Source organism: Lathyrus oleraceus, chromosome 5, assembly GCF_024323335.1.
Source record: "Lathyrus oleraceus cultivar Zhongwan6 chromosome 5, CAAS_Psat_ZW6_1.0, whole genome shotgun sequence".
NCBI lineage: Eukaryota > Viridiplantae > Streptophyta > Magnoliopsida > Fabales > Fabaceae > Lathyrus > Lathyrus oleraceus.
The window spans coordinates 499,374,075-499,394,364 of record NC_066583.1 but is presented as its reverse complement, the minus strand read 5'-3'; positions in this window follow the sequence as shown (position 1 = coordinate 499,394,364).

Sequence of the window (20,290 nt, the reverse complement as noted above, 5' to 3'; positions counted from 1 at the left end):
TGGACTACGTATGTGACATTGCATGTGTCGCATAGGACATGCATGTGTCACTCTTAGTGGCGACATGGACATGCATGCGTGTAAGACCCCAATTTTGACCCTAAGATCCTTCATGATATCTCATCATATGCATTGACATTGGGATCACACATTGACATCCTCCCTACCCCTCATTCATTAGGGTTTGTATTGGGAGAGGTCACTAAGCACTTTAGATTGTATCGTATTTTGTTTTTTTCTTTATTCACTAACCAAAATACCAAAAATATGTCAATGTATAGTTTGTTGCTTTTGTAGGTAGTGTACATGCTCACCTATGCTCTATCAAGTTCATATCTATGGTTTGAGACCCTCAATGCAAGGATCTCAATCAAGAATTGGTTTACATTGGCTTTAGACATCATATATGTATCCCCATGATCTTCACATGTTATTTTGATCAAGAATCACCAAGAGTTTGGAGTTGGTTTGCCTTGGAAACCCTAATTCATCTGGATAACTTGTGTGACTTCTTCAATAAGTTTCCTCAATAATTGATCAAATATTTCAAGGGATACTTCACATTACATCATATTATGCATATATGATCCTCCACGAGTCCCAAATTTCAAGAGAATGTCAAGCTAGCAAGTTGGTTCATGGTGGTTGACCATAGAAAGTTAACTGGTCAAAACTGGGGTTCCTTAGACCCTACCTCCTACAATTTTTGTCATATGAATATTATTCCAAGAGAAACATTACTCTAAATGACATTCCAAACAACTTTCATGTTGAAGTCAAGAACTAGTTTTGCATGGAAAGTCATTTTTTATGGTGAAAGATTATAGGTCATTTTGTCTAAACCCTAGTTTGGACGTCAACTTCCCAAGACCATAACTTGCTCAATTTTCATGAGATAAAATCCATTACAACTTAATTATCAAATTCAATATGTCTACTTCAAATTTTATGTTTGGACTAAGTGAAAATTCAACTTGCAAATGCATGTGCCAAGAGGAAACATTATACGTCATTTTGGGCCAATACCATTGAACAAGTGATTTTCCTCAACTTTTAAAATGCATAACTCATTCATGCCAAATCCAAATGAGGTCAAATTTGTGACCAAATTAAATATTTTTGAAATAACTACAACTTTGATAAAGGAACGTTTCTCATTTGAAGTCCATAGAAAAAGTTATTCAAAGTGGAAGAAGTGAACATTTGACTTGGGACTTAGAAAATTTTCAAATATGTTTGATTTCCCAAACTTCTACCTTAAAATTTATAATGATACAAGCTTCAAATGAAAAAGTGTTCAACATAAAATTTGTTCCCCTTTATCTTACATTTCCAAAGCATCCAAGATCATCCCATTTGGATTAAAATTGAGGGACTTGCGTATGGGTGTAAGTTAAAGCACCATTTGGATAGTTTCAAGTTCCAATTTTCACACACACTTGCATGAGATTCTAACATGATTACAGCATGAAGTACATTGAACTTTGGATCAGATGGAATCATCTCATGGGCCTAGTGTACACCCATGCATCCATGCAAGGGAGAATTTGAAAATTTGCCAAATTTGGAAGTGTGCAAATATCATTCACATTGGCTATAAATAAGACCCTTCATGATCAGAAATAGGATCCCTCTTGCCCAAGCTTCGACCCCCTTCTTCCCCAAACACCATTAAAAGGATAATCTTGAAGGTTTCTTGAGAAATCGAGTTTCAATTCTCCTTCTGTTTTAGGATTGAAACTCCAAGAGTCCAAACTTTTTAACCATCCAAATCATCTTCTGCAAGCTTCTAGAGTTAAGCCAAGCCAAATTGGAAGCAAGATCAAGCTAATCTTATGCTCCTCGAAGGTGAGATTTCAGAAAATTTTCTTCTTCAATTCTCCCTCATTTCTCATCCATTTTGACTGATTGTTGGTTTGCTGAAGTTCTACCAATGTAGGCAACAAGATTGAGTTGCTTTGAGGTCAAATCGAAGCAACTCAGTTCATGATCCTCAAAATTCAAATCCCTGTATCTTTTCATATACTTGGAATTTGACGAAATTGAGGCCAGATTCGAGCTCCTGGACATTTTTTCTTTAAGTCCATGTCTTTCTTTTTCATTTTGGTAATGGTTGATGGTGGACCAGTCCAGTGAGGTCCACCGGAGAAGAAGACGGGAGTTCTGGCTCCGTTGATGTGTTGTCATGCATCTCAACCACATGATCCCTTTAAAACGTTTTAATCTCATGCGTTGCTTTTGAATAACAAGCCTATGCCGTGTTGACTGCAGTGCACCATGGAACACGCGCTTTCATCCATCTGATCTGCCACCTCAAATAATGAGGGAGATCAAATGGCTCTCTTTTTTTTGAATTTCTGAATATTTCTTTTAATTGCTTATTTTTATTTAATTCATATTAATTTCATTATTCATCCAAAAAATATGGGACTTTCACCAAATATTTTCAAATATTTTCCTCTTTCATTTTCTGAATTAAAATTATTTTTTGGATTAATATTGATATTTTTCATGATTTAATTGTTTTTATGCATATTTTTAATTGTTTAAAAATACTTCTGACTTTTCAAAAATAATGAAATTTTTTCTCCATGGTCCTTTGACCTTGTTTGACCTATGATAAATCTCCTGGCCATTTATTTGGTGTTTTGAAGAGGTTTTAGGTTTTTGATAAAACATAATTCAATTTAATGCATTTTAATTTGATTTTTAATTGTTTAATTGTATGAAAATTATGTTAAGCCATTTTTTTATTGACTCGTGAAGTTTGACTATGTTTTTGGGCCTTGGTCAAGGTTGATTTGACTTTTGTTGGATTAAAATCATTGGATTTAGGGGATTGATGAAATGTACATTTCATCTCCCAAAATGAATGAATAATTTTAATTTGATAGAATACCTCCCATGACCAATTTGTGTTTGTCTCATCTCCCCTCCCTCTTCATCTTCAATCTCATTCTATCCCATCCCTTTCATTAACCAATGACATCTCAATATCCTAAGGCTAATTGGTTCAACAATAACTTCATGTTAGATGAACCAATACAAGTATGGATGAGATTAGGTCCATCCTTAGATCATTTTATTTTTGAGTGTGGTATGTTTTAGGAGTATGGTTCATTATACCATATCTCTAATATGCATTAGCACCTAAATTTCTATTGCCCCATCTCAGATAGTTGTGACTTCTACATAAGTCCAATTACGATTGCTTAACATAACGCTAAATTTAGACTCAAAAGACATAGCATTCTAGTAAGTGGGATTGTAAGTCTCCCCCCTTTCATGGTATTGTGTGGAAACTTGGCCTTTTTTCCTTCCTTTGGAAGATGTCTTGGTTCAAGGATTCATGCTTGTGAATAGAGGGTTGAGTGTTCTCCAAAGAATGACTTAAACAATTGAAAAGCAAAACTCCACTAACATCTAATCAACTAGCATTTGACTAACTTTTATTCTTATTGCTTTTAATTTTAAGTCATTTACTTTATGTCATTTAAATTCAAGTCATTTACCATTTTCCATTGACATATCATTTAACTTGTTTATCTTTATGCCATTTTCCCTTTTGCTCATTTGAGCCATATATTGTGATTGTATGTATATGTTTGTGTATCTTGTTTATGGTTGTGGTCTTATGACCTTAAAGTACATAATAAACAACAAAAAACCCTAAAAAATGTGTGTGTGGACTGTTGGATGTGATCTGAGCTTTGGACTTAGAATTAGACAACATTCCCTATGCAAAAGGACTTGGCCAATGCCAACATTTCTAAAACCAAGTTATTGTGATTTGAGCTTTCATCTGATGCAAGTATTGGGATCCACTTGAGTTCATATGCTACATGGTCTTGATGCAAATGTTACTTTAAACCTGTGTCTAATGCCTTATTCTGAGCCATTCAAGGAGTATGTCATCTGATACATGGGAAGATTATGAAGAAGACTATGAAGTTGCTAGCTTGGATGTGGCTACCTTTATTTGATGTCTTGCTCTTCACTTTGTCAATTGCTTATTGTTATTGCTTGATTTAAATTCCAAAGGAAAAGTGGGTTTCTATATGACATTCTTGTCTATTGGATTGCATCCCATTGGTTAGATCTTTTCAACTCTTAACTTTTAAATTTTTGCTTAGGATTAGTCTCTTCATCTCCTCCCACTTCTTAAATTTCAAATCTCTCCCTCTTTTGAAAAACCTTCTTTGCCTGTGATTTCAAACTTAGACTTTATTGCAAATTAGAAACTTTGACCTTATGCCATTGCATTTTTGAACTCTTTTCTTAAATCAAATTTGTAAATGAACTTAACCATATTGACTTAAAATTTCAAAAGACTAAAAGAACTAACACTCATTCAAACTCTTTTAGGCTCCTTGGTGCCTCTTTTAAAACTTAATTTTTTGTTAAAAGCAATTCACTCACTTCGAAATTGATACCATAAACTACGAGGTTTTGATCCTTCATTTTATGTTGGTACGTAGGCACAAGTCCGAAGGTCTTGTCAAACACAAAAATATAATTAATGAATTCTTTTCTCATCCCCACACTCTATTTATCACAAATATCATTTTATACCAAAACACATACACACATAAAAAAGGGCTCCCTAGGAGTTCCTAGGACACTTTGGGTGCTAACACCTTCCCTCTGTGTAACCAACCCCCTTACCTGTAATCTCTGGCATTTTATTAGTTTTGATTTGAAAACTTCTTATCTTTGGGTTTTGTTCGTACTTTTCCCTTTTCCTTCTGAAACAATAAAAGTGCGGTGGCAACTCTGGTTTTATTGACGTTAAGTTTATCCATAGCTTAATGGTCATCAATTTACCACTACTGAAATTAAGTGGCGACTCTGCTGGGGAGTAGTCCTAAGTGGGTTTATCCTACTTTTTTATGTGTATATAATTGTATATTTGATGTTTGTATATTTGTTTGTGTGATATAATCTGCTTGTTGTGCTCGGTGATCTCTGAGTGGTGAGATAAGTTCTAACCTGAACTTGAGTGCAATTAATATAGGAGGATGGTATAGTCATGTTCGACTTGTGTGGAGTAGTCCTTAACAAGTTGGCTTTAGATCCATCTACTCAGTGGAGATCCTTTTGGAGCTATTGATGTCACACGAGTTATTTGTGGTTAGGCATTACTTTCTCTGATTTGGGTTCGAGAAGTTGAGGACCATAGAACATTTAATCCAACTTAGCCTATTTAGGACGTAGTGCGGAGACTGTTCAAGTGTAGACTTGATAACAGTTGTTACGTGATACTACACTCAGATGAGTTTCTCTTGAGAATATTATAGGTTGATGAGTCAGTCATCATAACCTGTAATATTCGATAGATGGAATTAAGACTCTGGGAACTTTGTAGAACATGATCTACAGGTTTTTATCCTTAGTACACTCCTTTAGGACGGTTCTTAACCCGACTTCATGCTCGTGACTCACAATAAACCCTTCATTCTTGGTTGATCCAATCAAGTCTTGTCAATATCAATGGAACTTGGGTGTTGATAAGGTGAAAACCATAATCCACCAAAATGGATGATTGATCTTGACAATGACTTGATTCATCCCTTGATCTTTGTTTGTTTGCCTATTGTGTGATTCCTTATTTGTGATTGTTGCATTCATGCATTCATGTGCATCATAACATTCATCATACGAAAAATAACTTCAAGGAGTTGAGGTTTTATTTGCAAATATTTTCAGACCATGGATTGTGGACAAAGGAACACTAAGAAGTACAATTTCAGATGTCCCGATTTGAAAGAGGTAAGGAAGCTATAATCTTTTGTATTAGATCCTTTGGACTTCAAACAACGTTATGGGAAGCTCCTATCTGTGGTGTCTGCTGACATGGTTAAAGGACTCTTGAGTGTTTTGGTTCAGTTTTATGATCCTTTCTACCGTTGCTTCACTTTTCCCGATTATCAGCTTGTGCCTACATTGGAGGAGTATGCACATCTCTTGGGAATTCCCATTTTTGACAAGGTGCCTTTTAGTGTATTGGAGGAGATTCCCAGATCTCATATTATAGCTGAAGCTCTTCACTTGAAAAAGTCTGAGATTGAGGCTCATTGGGTGAAGAAAGGAGGAATATTTGGGTTGACTTCTGAGTTTCTCATAGGGAAAACTACTGACTTTGCTCAAGCCGGTAGTGTGGATGCTTTTGAAGCCATCTTTGTGTTGCTCATTTATGGTTTGGCTTTGTTCCCTAACATTGATGGTTTTGTTGATGTTAACGCTATTAGAATTTTCTTGATTGGAAATCATGTGCCTACTTTGTTGGGTGATATGTACTTCTCTTTGCATCTAAGGAATTATAAAGGTGATGGAACTATCGTGTGTTGTGTTCCTCTTTTGTACAAGTGGTTTATTTCACACTTGCCTCAGACGCCTGCTTTTGTGGAGAACAAACAATGTCTACGGTGGTCTCATAGACTTATGTCCCTCACTAATGATGATATAGTTTGGTATGACTCTGCATTGAGTAGCTTGGATATTATTGATAGTCTTGGTGAATTCTATAATGTGCCTCTCATTGGTACACAAGGAGGAATCAACTACAACCCTACTTTGGCTCGTCGTCAACTCGGGTTCCCCTTGAGAGACAAACCTAATAACACTCAGTTAAGAGGTCTTTTCTATCAAGAGGGTAAAGATCCCCAACATTTGAAGCAAAATATGATACATGCTTGGCATAATGTGCATAGGAAAGGAAGCTCGGAGCTTGGTCCGTGCAACTGTGTAGCTTTGGAAGCTTACACTCTTTGGGTGAATAAGATAGATTTGGAATTGAAGATGTCGTATGCTTGTGAAAGACCTATGTTTATTGTTATGGTTGAGCCATTAACTCTTCCTAACCAAGATGTAGAGGAGTTGGAAGATGAAATCGCCAAGATGAAGCAAGAGAAGGATATGCGGGAAGAGCGGTTCCATGCTTTGAGCTGAAAGCATGAGGAGTTGCAGCTTGAGTCTAAGGATAAAGACGCGCTTATTGAACTTCTTGAAGACCGAGCAGTGAAGAGACAAAGGTAGCTAGAAGGTCCATCTCCTTCTAGTATGCCTCAGCCTTCCGGTGCTTGGAAGAAGATTGTTGATCAACTTATCCTCGAGAAGGCTCAGATGAAGACTTCTTTTGAGTCAGAGATTCGATGCATCTGAAGGAAGTATGCGTCTGCAGCCAGATCATCTGACATTTTTGTTAGGGGATCCTTAGGATGATTAGTTTCCTTTTCTCTTGTACTTGTATTTTGGTTTCTGAAATTGTACTCAGTGTAATCCTTCCAAAATTATATGAATAAAAGAGGTTTTTATGGTCAATCAAATTGTTACTATCGTTGTTATATATTTCCAAATAAAATAGTATGTTCCTTGAAAATAAAAACAATTAAAACATTGCATTTCATGCATCATTTGCATAATAGGTTTTCTTCTGTCAGATGTCTTATTGGTTATTCTTCTGTGCTTCAGCCAAGCTGACTCACCGATACAACACTCACGCCAATCAGCCGAGAATCATGGAACATTTGGAACAAGAGAACCGAGAAATGAAAGATGAGATTGCTCATTTTACTGCCATGATGGAGTCTGTTCTCGCTGCTCAGAATCAGTCTTCTCCAATGCCTGCAACTCCTCCTCCTTAGAGGACTGTCATTTCAGAGGTTGCTACCTCAAATGTGCCTGCCACTCAGTTTGCTGCGACTATGCCTACCGGATTCTCGTGGGGAATGCCACCGGACTTTGTGCCTGAAGGTTTTACGCCTACTTTCGCTTCCATGCCGGCATCTAGCCCATTCATGTCTGTTCCGCCTCCAGTTGTTCACACTCTGCCTCATGTCGAGGACATCATCTACCATTCTGAGCTGTATAAGGGTCTGGGTGTTTATTAGAAGATGGACAAGATGAAAGATAAGTTCCTTGAGTTGCGAAAGGAATTGAAGATGTTGAGAGGAAAAGATTTGTTTGGTAAGAGTGCTGCTGAACTTTGCTTAGTGTCGAATGTCAAGATCACGATGAAGTTCAAAGTCCCTAACTTTGAAAAGTATAAGGGAAATACTTGTCCACTTAGCCACCTTGTCATGTATGCCAGGAAAATGTCAACACAAATTGATAATGGTCAGTTATTAATTCACTATTTCCAAGACAATTTGACTGGTGCTGCTTTGAGGTGGTACATGGGGTTGGATAGTGCAAGTGTTCGCATGTTCAATGATTTGGTGAAGCTTTTGTGAAACAGTATAAATACAATGTGGACATGGCGCCTAATAGAGACCATTTGAGGTCTATGTCTCAGAAGGACAAAGAGACATTCAAAGAGTATGCCCAGAGGTGGAGGGAGCTTGCTTCTCAGATTAATCCTCCGTTGGAAGAAAAAGAGATGACCAAGATTTTCCTTAAGACCCTGACTTTGTTTTATTACGAATGAATGATTGCTAGTGCCCCCAGTGATTTTATCGAGATGGTGAACATGGGGATGAGGTTGGAAGAAGGAGTCTGAGAGGGACATTTGGCTAAGGAAGAGGTATCATCGAGCAAGAAGTATGGAAACAGTTTCGTCAGAAATAAGGAAGGTGGGACTAATGCAGTATCAGTAAGGAAGCAGAAGAGGCCTCATATCAAAAGAAATCCGCAACCGCGTCAGCATCATCACCAAGTTTCATCAATTATTCCAGTATTTTCAAACAATCAATCAGTACCAGTTCAACAACAACGTCAATAACAGCCACAACAAAGAATAAACAACTACAACAAAACAACAACAATAATCAACAACAACAGAATTTCGAGAGGAAGAAGGTCTCTTTTAACCCTATTCCTATGTCATATGCCTAACTTTATCCATCTTTGGTTCTCAAGAACCTACTTCTGCCAAGAAATCCGCCTCAAGTTCCAGAACCACTTTTATGGTGGTACAAGCTAGAGCTCTGTTGCGCCTTTCATCAAGGAGCTCCCGGCCACGTTATTAAAAACTGCTACCCTTTGAAGTATGAAGTCCAGAAGCTAATGAAGACTGGGATGGTGTCCTTTGAGGACCCTGCATCGAATGTGAAAGCCAACCCATTGCCCGCCCATGGTAATTCCTCTGTAAATATGGTAGATGGTTGTCTAGGAAGTTTCCGAGTGTTCGATGTGTGACATATTCATCGGTCCTTGGTAGAGATGCATAATACTTTGTGTATAATTAGTGATTGTGAGCATGACCATGACGGTTGTGCGATTTACAGTGTAAACCCCCGTGGGTGTTCGATCGTCAAGAGAGATATCCAGAAGTTGATGGATGAGAATTTAATCCAGATTCAATAGTCGAGGGATATATATGATGTGAATGTGATATTACCAGTGTTTAAGACCCCGAAGCGGGTGGTGATTCAGTTTGACAGCAGAAGCAGTAACAACTTCAATAGATCGGTACCATTGTTAGTCATACGGTTAGCGGGCCCCATCCCGTATGCATCTGATAGAGCTGTTTCGTACCAATATAATTCTACCATAGTGGAGAATGGTCAAGAGGTTCCATTGCCTACGACCAATTCTGTTGTGAACATTGCTGATGTTACGAAGGTGACCCGTAGCAGTCATGTTTTTGGTCCCCTTTTCCTGAAAGATGTAGAAGATGTTGGTAAAAAGGTTGATGTGCCTGTGGTGAATCCGGTTAGTGCTCCAATGGGTCAGTCTGGTGAATTCAGCAAATTGAAGCCTAATGATGATGATGAGGTACTGAGATTGATAAAGAAAAGTGAATTTAATGTGGTGGAGCAGCTGCTCCAAACTCCTTCGAAGATTTCAGTGTTGTCTCTGCTTATGAATTCTGAAGCGCACAGAGAAGCATTGCAAAAAGTGTTGGAGCAAGCCTAGATAGAGCATGATGTAACTGTGGATCAATTTGACCACATTGTGGCTAACATCACTTCCTATAACAACTTGAGCTTTTGTGATGAAAAACTTCCTGAGGAAGGCAGAAATCACAATATGGCACTGCATATATCGATGAAGTGTAAGGAGGATGCACTGTTAAATGTGTTGGTTGATACCGGTTCTTATTTGAATGTACTCCCCAAGTTAACTTTGTCCAGATTATCATATCAAGACTCCCCGATGAGGTACAGTGGCGTGGTCGTCAAAGCTTTTGATGGTTCTCGCAAGACTGTTATATGAGAAGTGGACCTCTCAGTGAAGATAGGTCCGAGTGATTTCCAAATCACTTTTCAAGTAATGGAAATTCACCCGGCCTATAGTTGCTTATTGGGAAGGCCATGGATACATGAGGTTGGAGCTATGACATCCACTCTATATCAAAAGTTGAAATTTCTGAAGAATGACAAGCTTGTCATTGTGGGTGGAGAGAAAGCGTTGTTGGTAAGTCACATGTCGTCTTTTTCGTATGCAGAAGCTGAGGATGAGGTTGGAACTCCATTCCAAGCTCTATCTATTGGTGAAGTGAAGAAAACTAGGGCACCTATGTCCTCTTTCAAAGATGCTAAGAAGATTATCGAAGATGGCAGTTCAGATCAGTGGGGTCGTATGGTAGAGGTTGCCGAGAACAAGAACAGACCCGGTTTGGGATTCCAGCGAGGGTCGTCTTATGTCAAAGCTGAAGATATGCAACCTAGTTTCCGTAGCGGAGGGTTCACCCATGGTAATGAACAACACTCAGTTGCTGTGATCGAGGGTGATGAAGATGAAGACTGCACCAATTTTGTGATGCATGGAAAGGCTTGCAACAATTGGGTTGCTGTTGATGTTCCTGTTATCGTCCATCGCTCTAAGTAATTTGTTTTTAAATCCTTCTCTTATGCCTAAGGGAGAAGTGAACATTGTTGGGCATATTTCAAATCATCATCAATAAAATGCAATTCTATTCATCCACATCTATGATGTTTTTATTTTACTTTTTTCTTTTCTGAAAATGGTAATCACAAAAAACATAAATAAATAAATAATAATTGTCCATCTGCATAGTATTTGGTCACAATTCACTTCTCTAAAATCAAAATATCAAATCATTATGCAGGTTGGCATCTAAACCCTTTGAATATAATGATCCTACTCCTTCTCCAAACTTTGAATTCCCTGTGTTTGAGGTTGAGGAAGAAAGCGAGGAAGAAGTGTCTGATGAATTGTCTCGTCTACTTGAGCACGACGAAAAAGTCATTCAACCATTTGAAGAGCAGATTGAGTTAGTCAACTTGGGTTCCGAAGACGAGGTAAAGGAAGTCAGTATTGGGTCTTAACTGTGTCCAGAGGTTAAGAAGGGGTTGGTTGATCTTCTCCGAGAGTATTCAGATGTATTTGCATGGTCCTATCAAGACATGCCTGGTTTAGATTCTGAGATTGTGGAGCATAGATTGTCGTTGAGGCCAGAATGCTCCCCAGTCAAGCAGAAGTTGCGGAGAACTCATTCTGATATGGCAGTGAAAATCAAAGAAGAAGTGCAAAAGCAGATCGATGTAGGTTTCCTTGTTACTGCTGAGTATCCGTAGTGGGTGGCCAATATTGTGCCTGTTCCAAAGAAGGATGGAAAAGTCTGTATGTGCATTGATTATAGAGAATTGAACAAAGCTAGTCCGAAAGATGATTTTCCTCTGCCACACATTGACATGTTGGTAGAGAATACAACTAAATTCAAAGCCTTTTCATTTATGGACGGATTTTCCAGTTAGAATCAGATCAAGATGGCACTCGAGGATATGGAGAAGACCACATTCATTACACCCTAGGGAACATTCTGTTATAGAGTGATGCCTTTTGGTTTAAAAAATGCTGGTGCAACCTACCAGAGAGCTATGACCACTCTTTTTCATGATATGATGCATAAAGAGATTGAAGTCTATGTCGATGATATGATTGCTAAATCCAGTGATGAAGAAGAACATGTTGAGCATTTGTTGAAGTTATTCCAGCGTTTGAGGATGTACAAACTCCGCTTGAATCCCAATAAGTGTACATTTGGTGTTCGTTCTGGTAAGTTGTTGGGCTTTATTGTCAGTGAGAAGGGTATTGAAGTTGATCCTGCCAAGGTCAAAGCAATACAAGAGATTCCTGCGCCCAAAACTGAGAAGCAAGTCAAATGTTTTCTCAGCCGCTTGAATTATATCTCAAGATTCATATCGCATATGACTGCCACATATGCGTATATATTCAAGCTTCTTTGGAAATATCAGTCTTGTGATTGGACCAAAGATTTCTAGAAAGCTTTTGACAATATCAAAGAATATCTGCCTGAACCTCCGATTCTGTCTCCGCCTGTTGAAGGAAGACCGTTGATCATGTATTTGACTGTGCTTTACGAAAGTATGGGCTGTGTTCTTGGTCAGCAAGACGAAACTGGAAAGAAAGAATATGAAATTTACTACCAACATATTAAAGATAATGTCTTGGCTGACCATTTGGCTCACCAACCTATTGAAGATTATCAGTCAGTGCAATATGATTTTCCTGACGAAGAGATCTTGTATTTGAAAATGAAAGATTGTGATGAACCATTGCTTGAAGAAGGGCCAGAACCTGGTTCCCGTTGGGGCATGGTATTCGAGGGAGATGTAAATCAGTATGGTAATAACATTGGGGTAGTGATTATTACTCCTCAAGGAATGCATTTTCTGTTTACAGCTAGATTGACTTTCAAGTGTACAAATAATATGGCTGAGTATGAAGCTTGCATCATGGGGCTTGAAGAGACCATTGATCTCAGAATCAAGTATCTTGACGTCTATGGAGATTCGAATTTGGTTGTAAATCAGATCAAAGGTAAATAGGAGACAAATCAACCCGATTTGATACCATATAGAGATTATGCGAGGATGATTTCAACTTTCTTTACAAAGGTTGAGTTTCATCATATCCCTCGAGATGAAAGTCGGATGGCATATGCTCTTGCAACGTTGGCTTCAATGATTGTGGTAAAATTCTGGAATGAAGTTCCTAATTTAGCTGTGATGCATCTTGATAGGCCAGCTCATGTGTTTGTTGTTGAAGAGATCAAAGATGAAAAGTCGTGGTATTTTGATATCAAATGTTTTCTCCGAAGTGAAATTTACCCGCCTGGGGCATCTTTGAAAGATAATAAGACTTTGAGGAGATTAGCTGGCAACTTCTACCTGAATGGTGATGTTGTTTACAAGAGAAACTTCGATATGGTTCTACTCAGATGCGTGGATAGACACGAAGAAAACTTGTTGATGACCGAAGTCCATGAAGGTTCCTTTGGTACTCATTCCAATGGACATGTTATGACGAAGAAGATGTTGAGAGAAGGTTATTATTGGATGACAATGGAATCTGACTGTTGCAAGTTTGTGAAGAAATGTCATAAGTGTCAAATCTATGCAGATAAGATTCATGTTCCACCGACACTGTTTAATGTTATTTCCTCCCCATGGCCCTTCTCCATGTGGGGAATTGATATGATTAGCATGATTGAGCCCAAAGCTTCAAACGAACATCGTTTCATTCTGGTGGCTATTGATTACTTCACAAAGTGGGTTGAAGCGGCATCGTATGTGAATTTAACCAAGCAAGTTATTATGAGGTTTATCAAGAATCAGATTATATGTCGGTATGGCGTGCCAAGTAATATCATTACTGATAATGGATCAAACTTGAACAATAATATGGTTGAAGCTCTTTGCAAAGACTTCAAGATTGCACATCATAACTCTTCTCCCTACAGACATAAGATGAATGGGGCTGTTGAAGCTACAGATAAGAACATTAAGAAGATCATCCAGAAGATGCTTGTGACCTACAAGGATTGGCATGAAATGCTCCCATTTTCTTTGCATGGGTATCGTACATTCATCCGCACTTCAACAGGGACAACCCCTTTTTCGCTTGTTTATGGTATGGAAGTCGTGCTCCCAGTAGAGGTTGAGATCCCATCATTGCACGTCTTGATGGAAGCCAAGTTGGCAGAAGCTGAATGGTGTCAGACCAGGTATGACCACCTGAATTTGATTGAAGAGAAGACGTTAACTGCCATGTGCCATGGTCAGCTATATCAATAAAGAATGAAGAATGCATTTGATAAGAAAGTCAGGCCTCGTGTATTCAGAGAAGGCGACCTTGTGCTCAAGAAGATTTTATCTTTCAAACTAGATGCTAGGGCAAACGGACTCCTAATTATGAAGGCCCATATGTTGTTAAGAGAGCCTTTTCAGGTGGTGCTTTGATTCTTACAACTATGCATGGTGAGGAGTTCACACGTCCTGTGAATGCTGATGCAGTCAAGAAATACTTTGCCTAAAAAGAAAAGAATTGCTCACTAAGTTGAAAACCCGAAAGGGCAGCTTAGGCAAAAATGAGCGTCTCGGTGGATTGAAAACCCGAAAGGGCGATCCAGGCAAAAATTAGAGACATAAAACAGAAAAATAATTATCTCGATAAATTGAGTATCCAACCTTGGGGAAATTTATGCAAAAAGTTAGGGATCATGGCAAGTAACCGCATCTCGTTGATTTTCAGTCTTGAAGACATTCTTGAGTACGTCATTGTGTTCTGATTCATTTTCAACCAAAACCAAAAGCACAATGGATATTTAAGTCGGTAGAAGGATTAGTGATCATTGTATACAATGTAGCCCTTTCCATGTCATTTACCATTTTTTAACTTTTGTAAAGATCTATGGAGTCTTATCATTTACAGACTACCATTCAATTAAATAAAGTTGAACTTTTATCCAATTGTTTCTACTCTTATTTATCTTCCATCCAAATAGAATTAAATTTTCATGATGATTAGTTCAAAATTGAATTTTAACAAAATCAAAATCATGTTTTCTTAATTAATAAAAGCAGTTACTTTTTAAGAGCAATCAATTTCATTTAAGGAATATCAACAGCGGTCTGAGAACATGTGATCCCTAAAATGTGAAGCATTGTTCGTTTTCCCCAAGCAGTTGGTGTGATCTCTGTTTTCTCCCCAGTAGCATTTCAGCATCTCCAGCCGAGTTTTGTTGGTTTCCCCAGCTGAGTTCGTAATTGCCTCCTTTGTTTTAAAGGTGCATTTTCTCAGTTGTTTGCATAGATCCAACACAAGATTTTGTTTCCCCTCAAGTCGCCAACTGATTTCAATTAGAACTGATTCTTGAGCAATATTTCTAGTCCTCTGCAAGGTTGTCTCCCATTTGATATGGTGTTGACCTAAAATTCCCCGTAGGGTTGATGGTGCAGATCCTCGGCAGATCTTTTCCTTTTCCCCAACCAGGGTTGAGCCTTTGAGATGGATAATTTACGCTCATCCTTAACCTCTCTTTCTCTAATTGATTCCCTCTTGTTGAGATTGGCTGAGTGTTGTATTGATGATTCAGATCGGTGACATTTGTATCCTTTGCGATCATTTTGTCAACATAATCATCCTATATACATATACATATACATTCATAAATTTCATTATTACATTGTTACACTTTGTGATTCATTATTTATCTGATCCTCTGCTATGGTGATATCCTTTCCTCCCGCACAAATTCAGTGTGTCTGTCCTCTTTCAATTGTAAAGTGTCATCCCCCTTAAGCAGAAAGAATTTAACCTTTATCATTCCCCACTGAGTTATTTCCTCGTGGATGATTATTATTTCAGCTTCCTCCCCAGTTGATTATCTGGATGGAATCATTCCCCTTGAGTTATATCCTCATTGGGTTGAGTCTTTGATTGACATTTTCTTTCTAGATAGATACTTTTGGGTCTCCTGAGAGTATGTTACCTAGTAACTGGTAATATTCTTCTCAATTTACGAGTACTTTACTTTTGCCCAATACACGGTAAAAGTAATCTGCTTCCTTTATTCTCCCCAGCAGATCCATTTTCACGTTTCCCCAAAAAGTCTATCCTTGATATGTTCATCTAAACTGATGACAAATTTTCTTTCATTTTTGAGCCTGTCCTTGATATGTTCACCCTAACCGATGATGGATTTTCTCTCTTTTGGTATTCTACTCAGTAAAAAGGTAGTTGTAATCCCTATTTCTTTTCCCAGAGGGTTAATCCTTGATATGTTCATCCTAATCAATGACAGGTTTCCTCCTCTTTTTGGTCTTCTTCCCAATAGTCGGTAGTTGTAAATCCTGTTTCCCCTTTTGCGGAGTCTATCATTGAAATGTTCACCCTAACCGGTGACAGATATTCTCTCTTTTGGTATTCTATCCAGTAACTGATAAATGTAATTCCTACTTTCTTCGGTAGTCTATCCTTGATATGTTCATCTTAATCGATCACAAATATTTTTCCCGTTGAGTCTATCCTTGATATGTTCACTTTAATCAGTGACAAATATTCTCTCTCTTTGTTCTTCTGCCCAGTAACCGGTAGTTGTAAATCCTATTTTGGCTTTTCCCCAGCAGTTTATTCTTACCCAGTAATTGGTAATGAATGCACCTCCTGGTTGCCCTTAGTGAGTCATCCTTGATATGTTTACCCTGACCGGTAACAAATGTTCTCTCTGACAGATTTTGTTATCTACTTACCCAGTAACCGGTAGTGGATAATATACTTCTGATACTCCTGTGTTGAAGCTCATTTCATCCCTAGTCGAGTTTGAGTGTGCATTTCCTCAGTGAAATCGCTGTCCCCTATTTGGTTCAGGCATTTCAGCTTTGTTCTAATTTACCTGTTTCCCCTGCGGATTTTTCCTTTTATCCCCGATTGAGTCTTTCCATCGATTTATTTTCATGGAATCCCTCGTGTCCCCCAACAGTTTTAAGTTGTGGCCTGGCCTACGCATAACATTTTATCCCCCAGAGTCTCTGTTTTCTCAGTGAGTGTTCCTTATGAAATGCATCAGGCTCCTGAGGAATTTCAGTCTCTCTGAATTCTTTTCCTTTGTGGCAACATTCTCCCCACAAAGATTATTTTTTAACATTTCATATCATATGCATCATGAGGTCTCTTAGGGACCAAAATTTCTTTCTTTTGTTGTTATTTAAGTCCATTCTACTGAGTCGATACGAATATTTTAACCTTCATCTCCTCAGCTAGAACGTTCTTAAATAGGGGCAGCTGTAAGACCCCAATTTTGACCCTAAGATCCCTCATGCTATCTCATCATATGCATTGGCATTGGGATCACACCTTGGCATCCTCCCTACCCCTCATTCATTAGGGTTTGTATTGGGAGAGGTCACCAAGCACTTTAGATTGTATCATATTTTGTTTTTTCTTTATTCACTAACCAAAATACCAAAAATATGTCAATATATAGTTTGTTGCTTTTGTAGATAATGTACATGCTCACCTATGCTCTATCAAGTTCATATCTAGGGTTTGAGACCCTCAATGCAAGGAGATCAATCAAGAGTTGGTTTACATTAGCTCTAGACATCATATATGGATCCCCATGATCTTCACATATTATTTTGATCAAGAAATCACCAAGAGTTTGAAGTTGGTTTACCTTGGAAACCCTAATTCATCTGGGTAACTTGTGTGACTTCTTCAACAAGTTTTCTCAATAATTGATCAAATATTTAAAGGTATACTCCATATTACATTATCTTGTGCATATATGATCCTCTATAAGTTCCAAAGGTCAAGAGAATGTCAAGCTAGCAAGTTGGTTCATGGTGGTTGACTAGAGAAAGTCAACTGGTTAAAACTGGGGTTCCCTAGACCCTACCTCCTACAATTTTTGTCATATGAAAATGATTCCAAGAGAAAACATACTCTAAATGGCATTACAAATAACTTTCATGTTGAAGTTAAGCTCTAGTTTTTCTTGGAAAGTCATTTTTTATGGTGAAAGATTATAGGTCATTTTGTCTAAACCCTAGTTTGGAGGTCAACTTCCCAAGACCATAACTTGATCAATTTTTATGAGATGAAATCCATCCAAATTGCATGATCAAATTCAAGATGTATACTTAAACTTTGATGTTTGGAGGAAGTGCAGATTCAACTTGCAAATGCATGTGCCAAGAGGAAACATTATAGGTCATTTTGGGCCAATACTATTGAACAAGTGATTTTCCTCAATTTCTAAAATGCCTAACTCATTCATGACAAATCCAAATGAGGTCAAATTTGTGACCAAATTGAATATGTTTGAAAGAGCTACAACTTTGATGAAGGAACTTTTCTCATTTGAAGTCCATAGAAAAAGTTATTCAAAGTGGAAGAAATGAACATTTGACTTGGGACTTAGAAAATTTTCAAATATGTTTGATTTCCCAAACTTGCACATCAAAATTCATCATGATCCAAGCTTCAAATGAAAAAGTGTTCAACATGAAAAAGTGTTCAACATGAAAGTTGTTCCCCTTGATCCCACCTCTCCAAAACATCCAAGATTATCCCATTTGGATTAAAATTGAGGGACTTGCGCATGGGTGTAAGTTAAAGCACCGTTTGGACAATTTCAAGTTCCAATTTTCACACACACTTGCATGAGCTTCTAACATGATTTCAGCATGAAGTACATTGAATTTTGGATCATATGGCATCATCTCATGGGCCTAGTGCACGCCCATAGATCCATGCAAGGGAGAAATTGAAAATTTTCCAAATTTGGAAGTGTGCAAATATCATTCACATTGGCTATAAAGAAGACCCTTCATGATCAGAAATAGGATCCCTCTTGCCCAAGCTTCGACCCCCTTCTTCCCCCAAACACCATTGAAAGGATAATCTTGAAGGTTTTTTTGAAAATTCGAGTTTCAATTCTCCTTCTGTTTTAGGATTGAAACTCCAAGAGTCCAAACTTTTTAACCATCCATATTATCTTCTGCAAGCTTGTAGTGTCAAGCCAAGCCAAATTGGAAGCAAGATCAAGCTAAACTGAAGCTCCTCGAAGGTGAGATTTCAGAAACTTTTCTTTTTCGATTCTCTTTCATTTCTCATCCATTTTGACTGATTGTTGGTTTGCTGAAGTCCTACCAATGTAGGCAACAAGATTGAGTTACTTTGAGGTCAAATCGAAGCAACTCAGTTCATGATCCTCAAAATTCAAATCCCTGTATCTTTTCATATACTTGGAATTGGACGAAATTGAGGCCAACTTCGAGCTCCTGGACATTTTTTCTTTAAATCCATGTCTTGCTTTTTCATTTTGGTGATGGTTGATGGTGGACCAGTCCGGTGAGGTCCACCGGAGAAGAAGACCGGAGCTCTGACTCCGGTGATGTGTTGTCATGCATCTCAACCAAAGGATCCCTTTAAAATGTTTTAATCTAATGCGTTGCTTTCGAATACCAAGCCTATGTTGCGTTGACTGCAGTGCACCATGGAACGAGCACTTTCATCCATCTGATCTGCCACCTCAATTAATGAGGGAGATCAAATGACTCTTTTTTTTGAATTTCTGAATATTTCTTTTAATTGATTATTTTTATTTAATTCATATTAAATTCATTATTGATCCGAAAAATATGGGACTTTCACCAAAATATTTTAAATATTTTTGATTGGGAAAATAGCAAGTATACTATTTTGCTTTTTATAGTAATAATGGGGAAATTCCCCGAATGTCGATCTCAAGGACTGCACGTTATTATTGAGTTTAAATTATCATTCAATTAAACAAAGATTATTAATTTGATTTTTGAGTGTAAAAATATAATAATAAAAGTAAAGGTAAAGAAATATGAAAATAAGGGTTTTTAGAGAAAAAGGAACAATTTCAGGGAAGGTGTATGATTTATCCCTGTAACAACTCCGAGTTACTATTGCATCAACAAATATCAATTACTACCAGTTCTCAAGGGTGTTTTCTCCCAAGTCCTTGGTGAGAAAATCTTTAATCAATCTACCCTAATTCCTATGTCCATAGCCAATTAGGGTGATGTTAAGTTGTATAATATCAAGAATGCTCTGGTTCATACAGGGTATCCCTAGTCCTAGGTGATATCTACTATAGAGTAACCTGATGAAAACCTTATCAATGGCGGTCCAGCCTAATTGATAACCACAAATCAATCTCAATTGGTCCGAAAGAGAAAGCAATAAACACGTCAAAAGGTTACTGTAAACAAAATATTATAAATGCAAACGTAAACTCAAATTCATTACAATTCTAAATCAGGGACACCCCCTAGCATTGGGGGGTTTAGCTATTCATATTGTTTAAAACAAATTTAAGATAAAAATTACACATTACAAGTAATTGGATGACTTTGATCTTCAATCGCTCCCGCTCATGAATCTCTTCAGCTCTCCAAATGCCTTGATCTCTGTAATACTTGATCGCTTCACAATACTGTGGTTTGCCGTATTCCAAGATGATTTTTCTTTTGGCAGAAGACCTCTTTTTATAGTGAAAGTTCCCAGCAGCAGTTGGACAGGTCCAAGGATGTCTCTAAAAAGC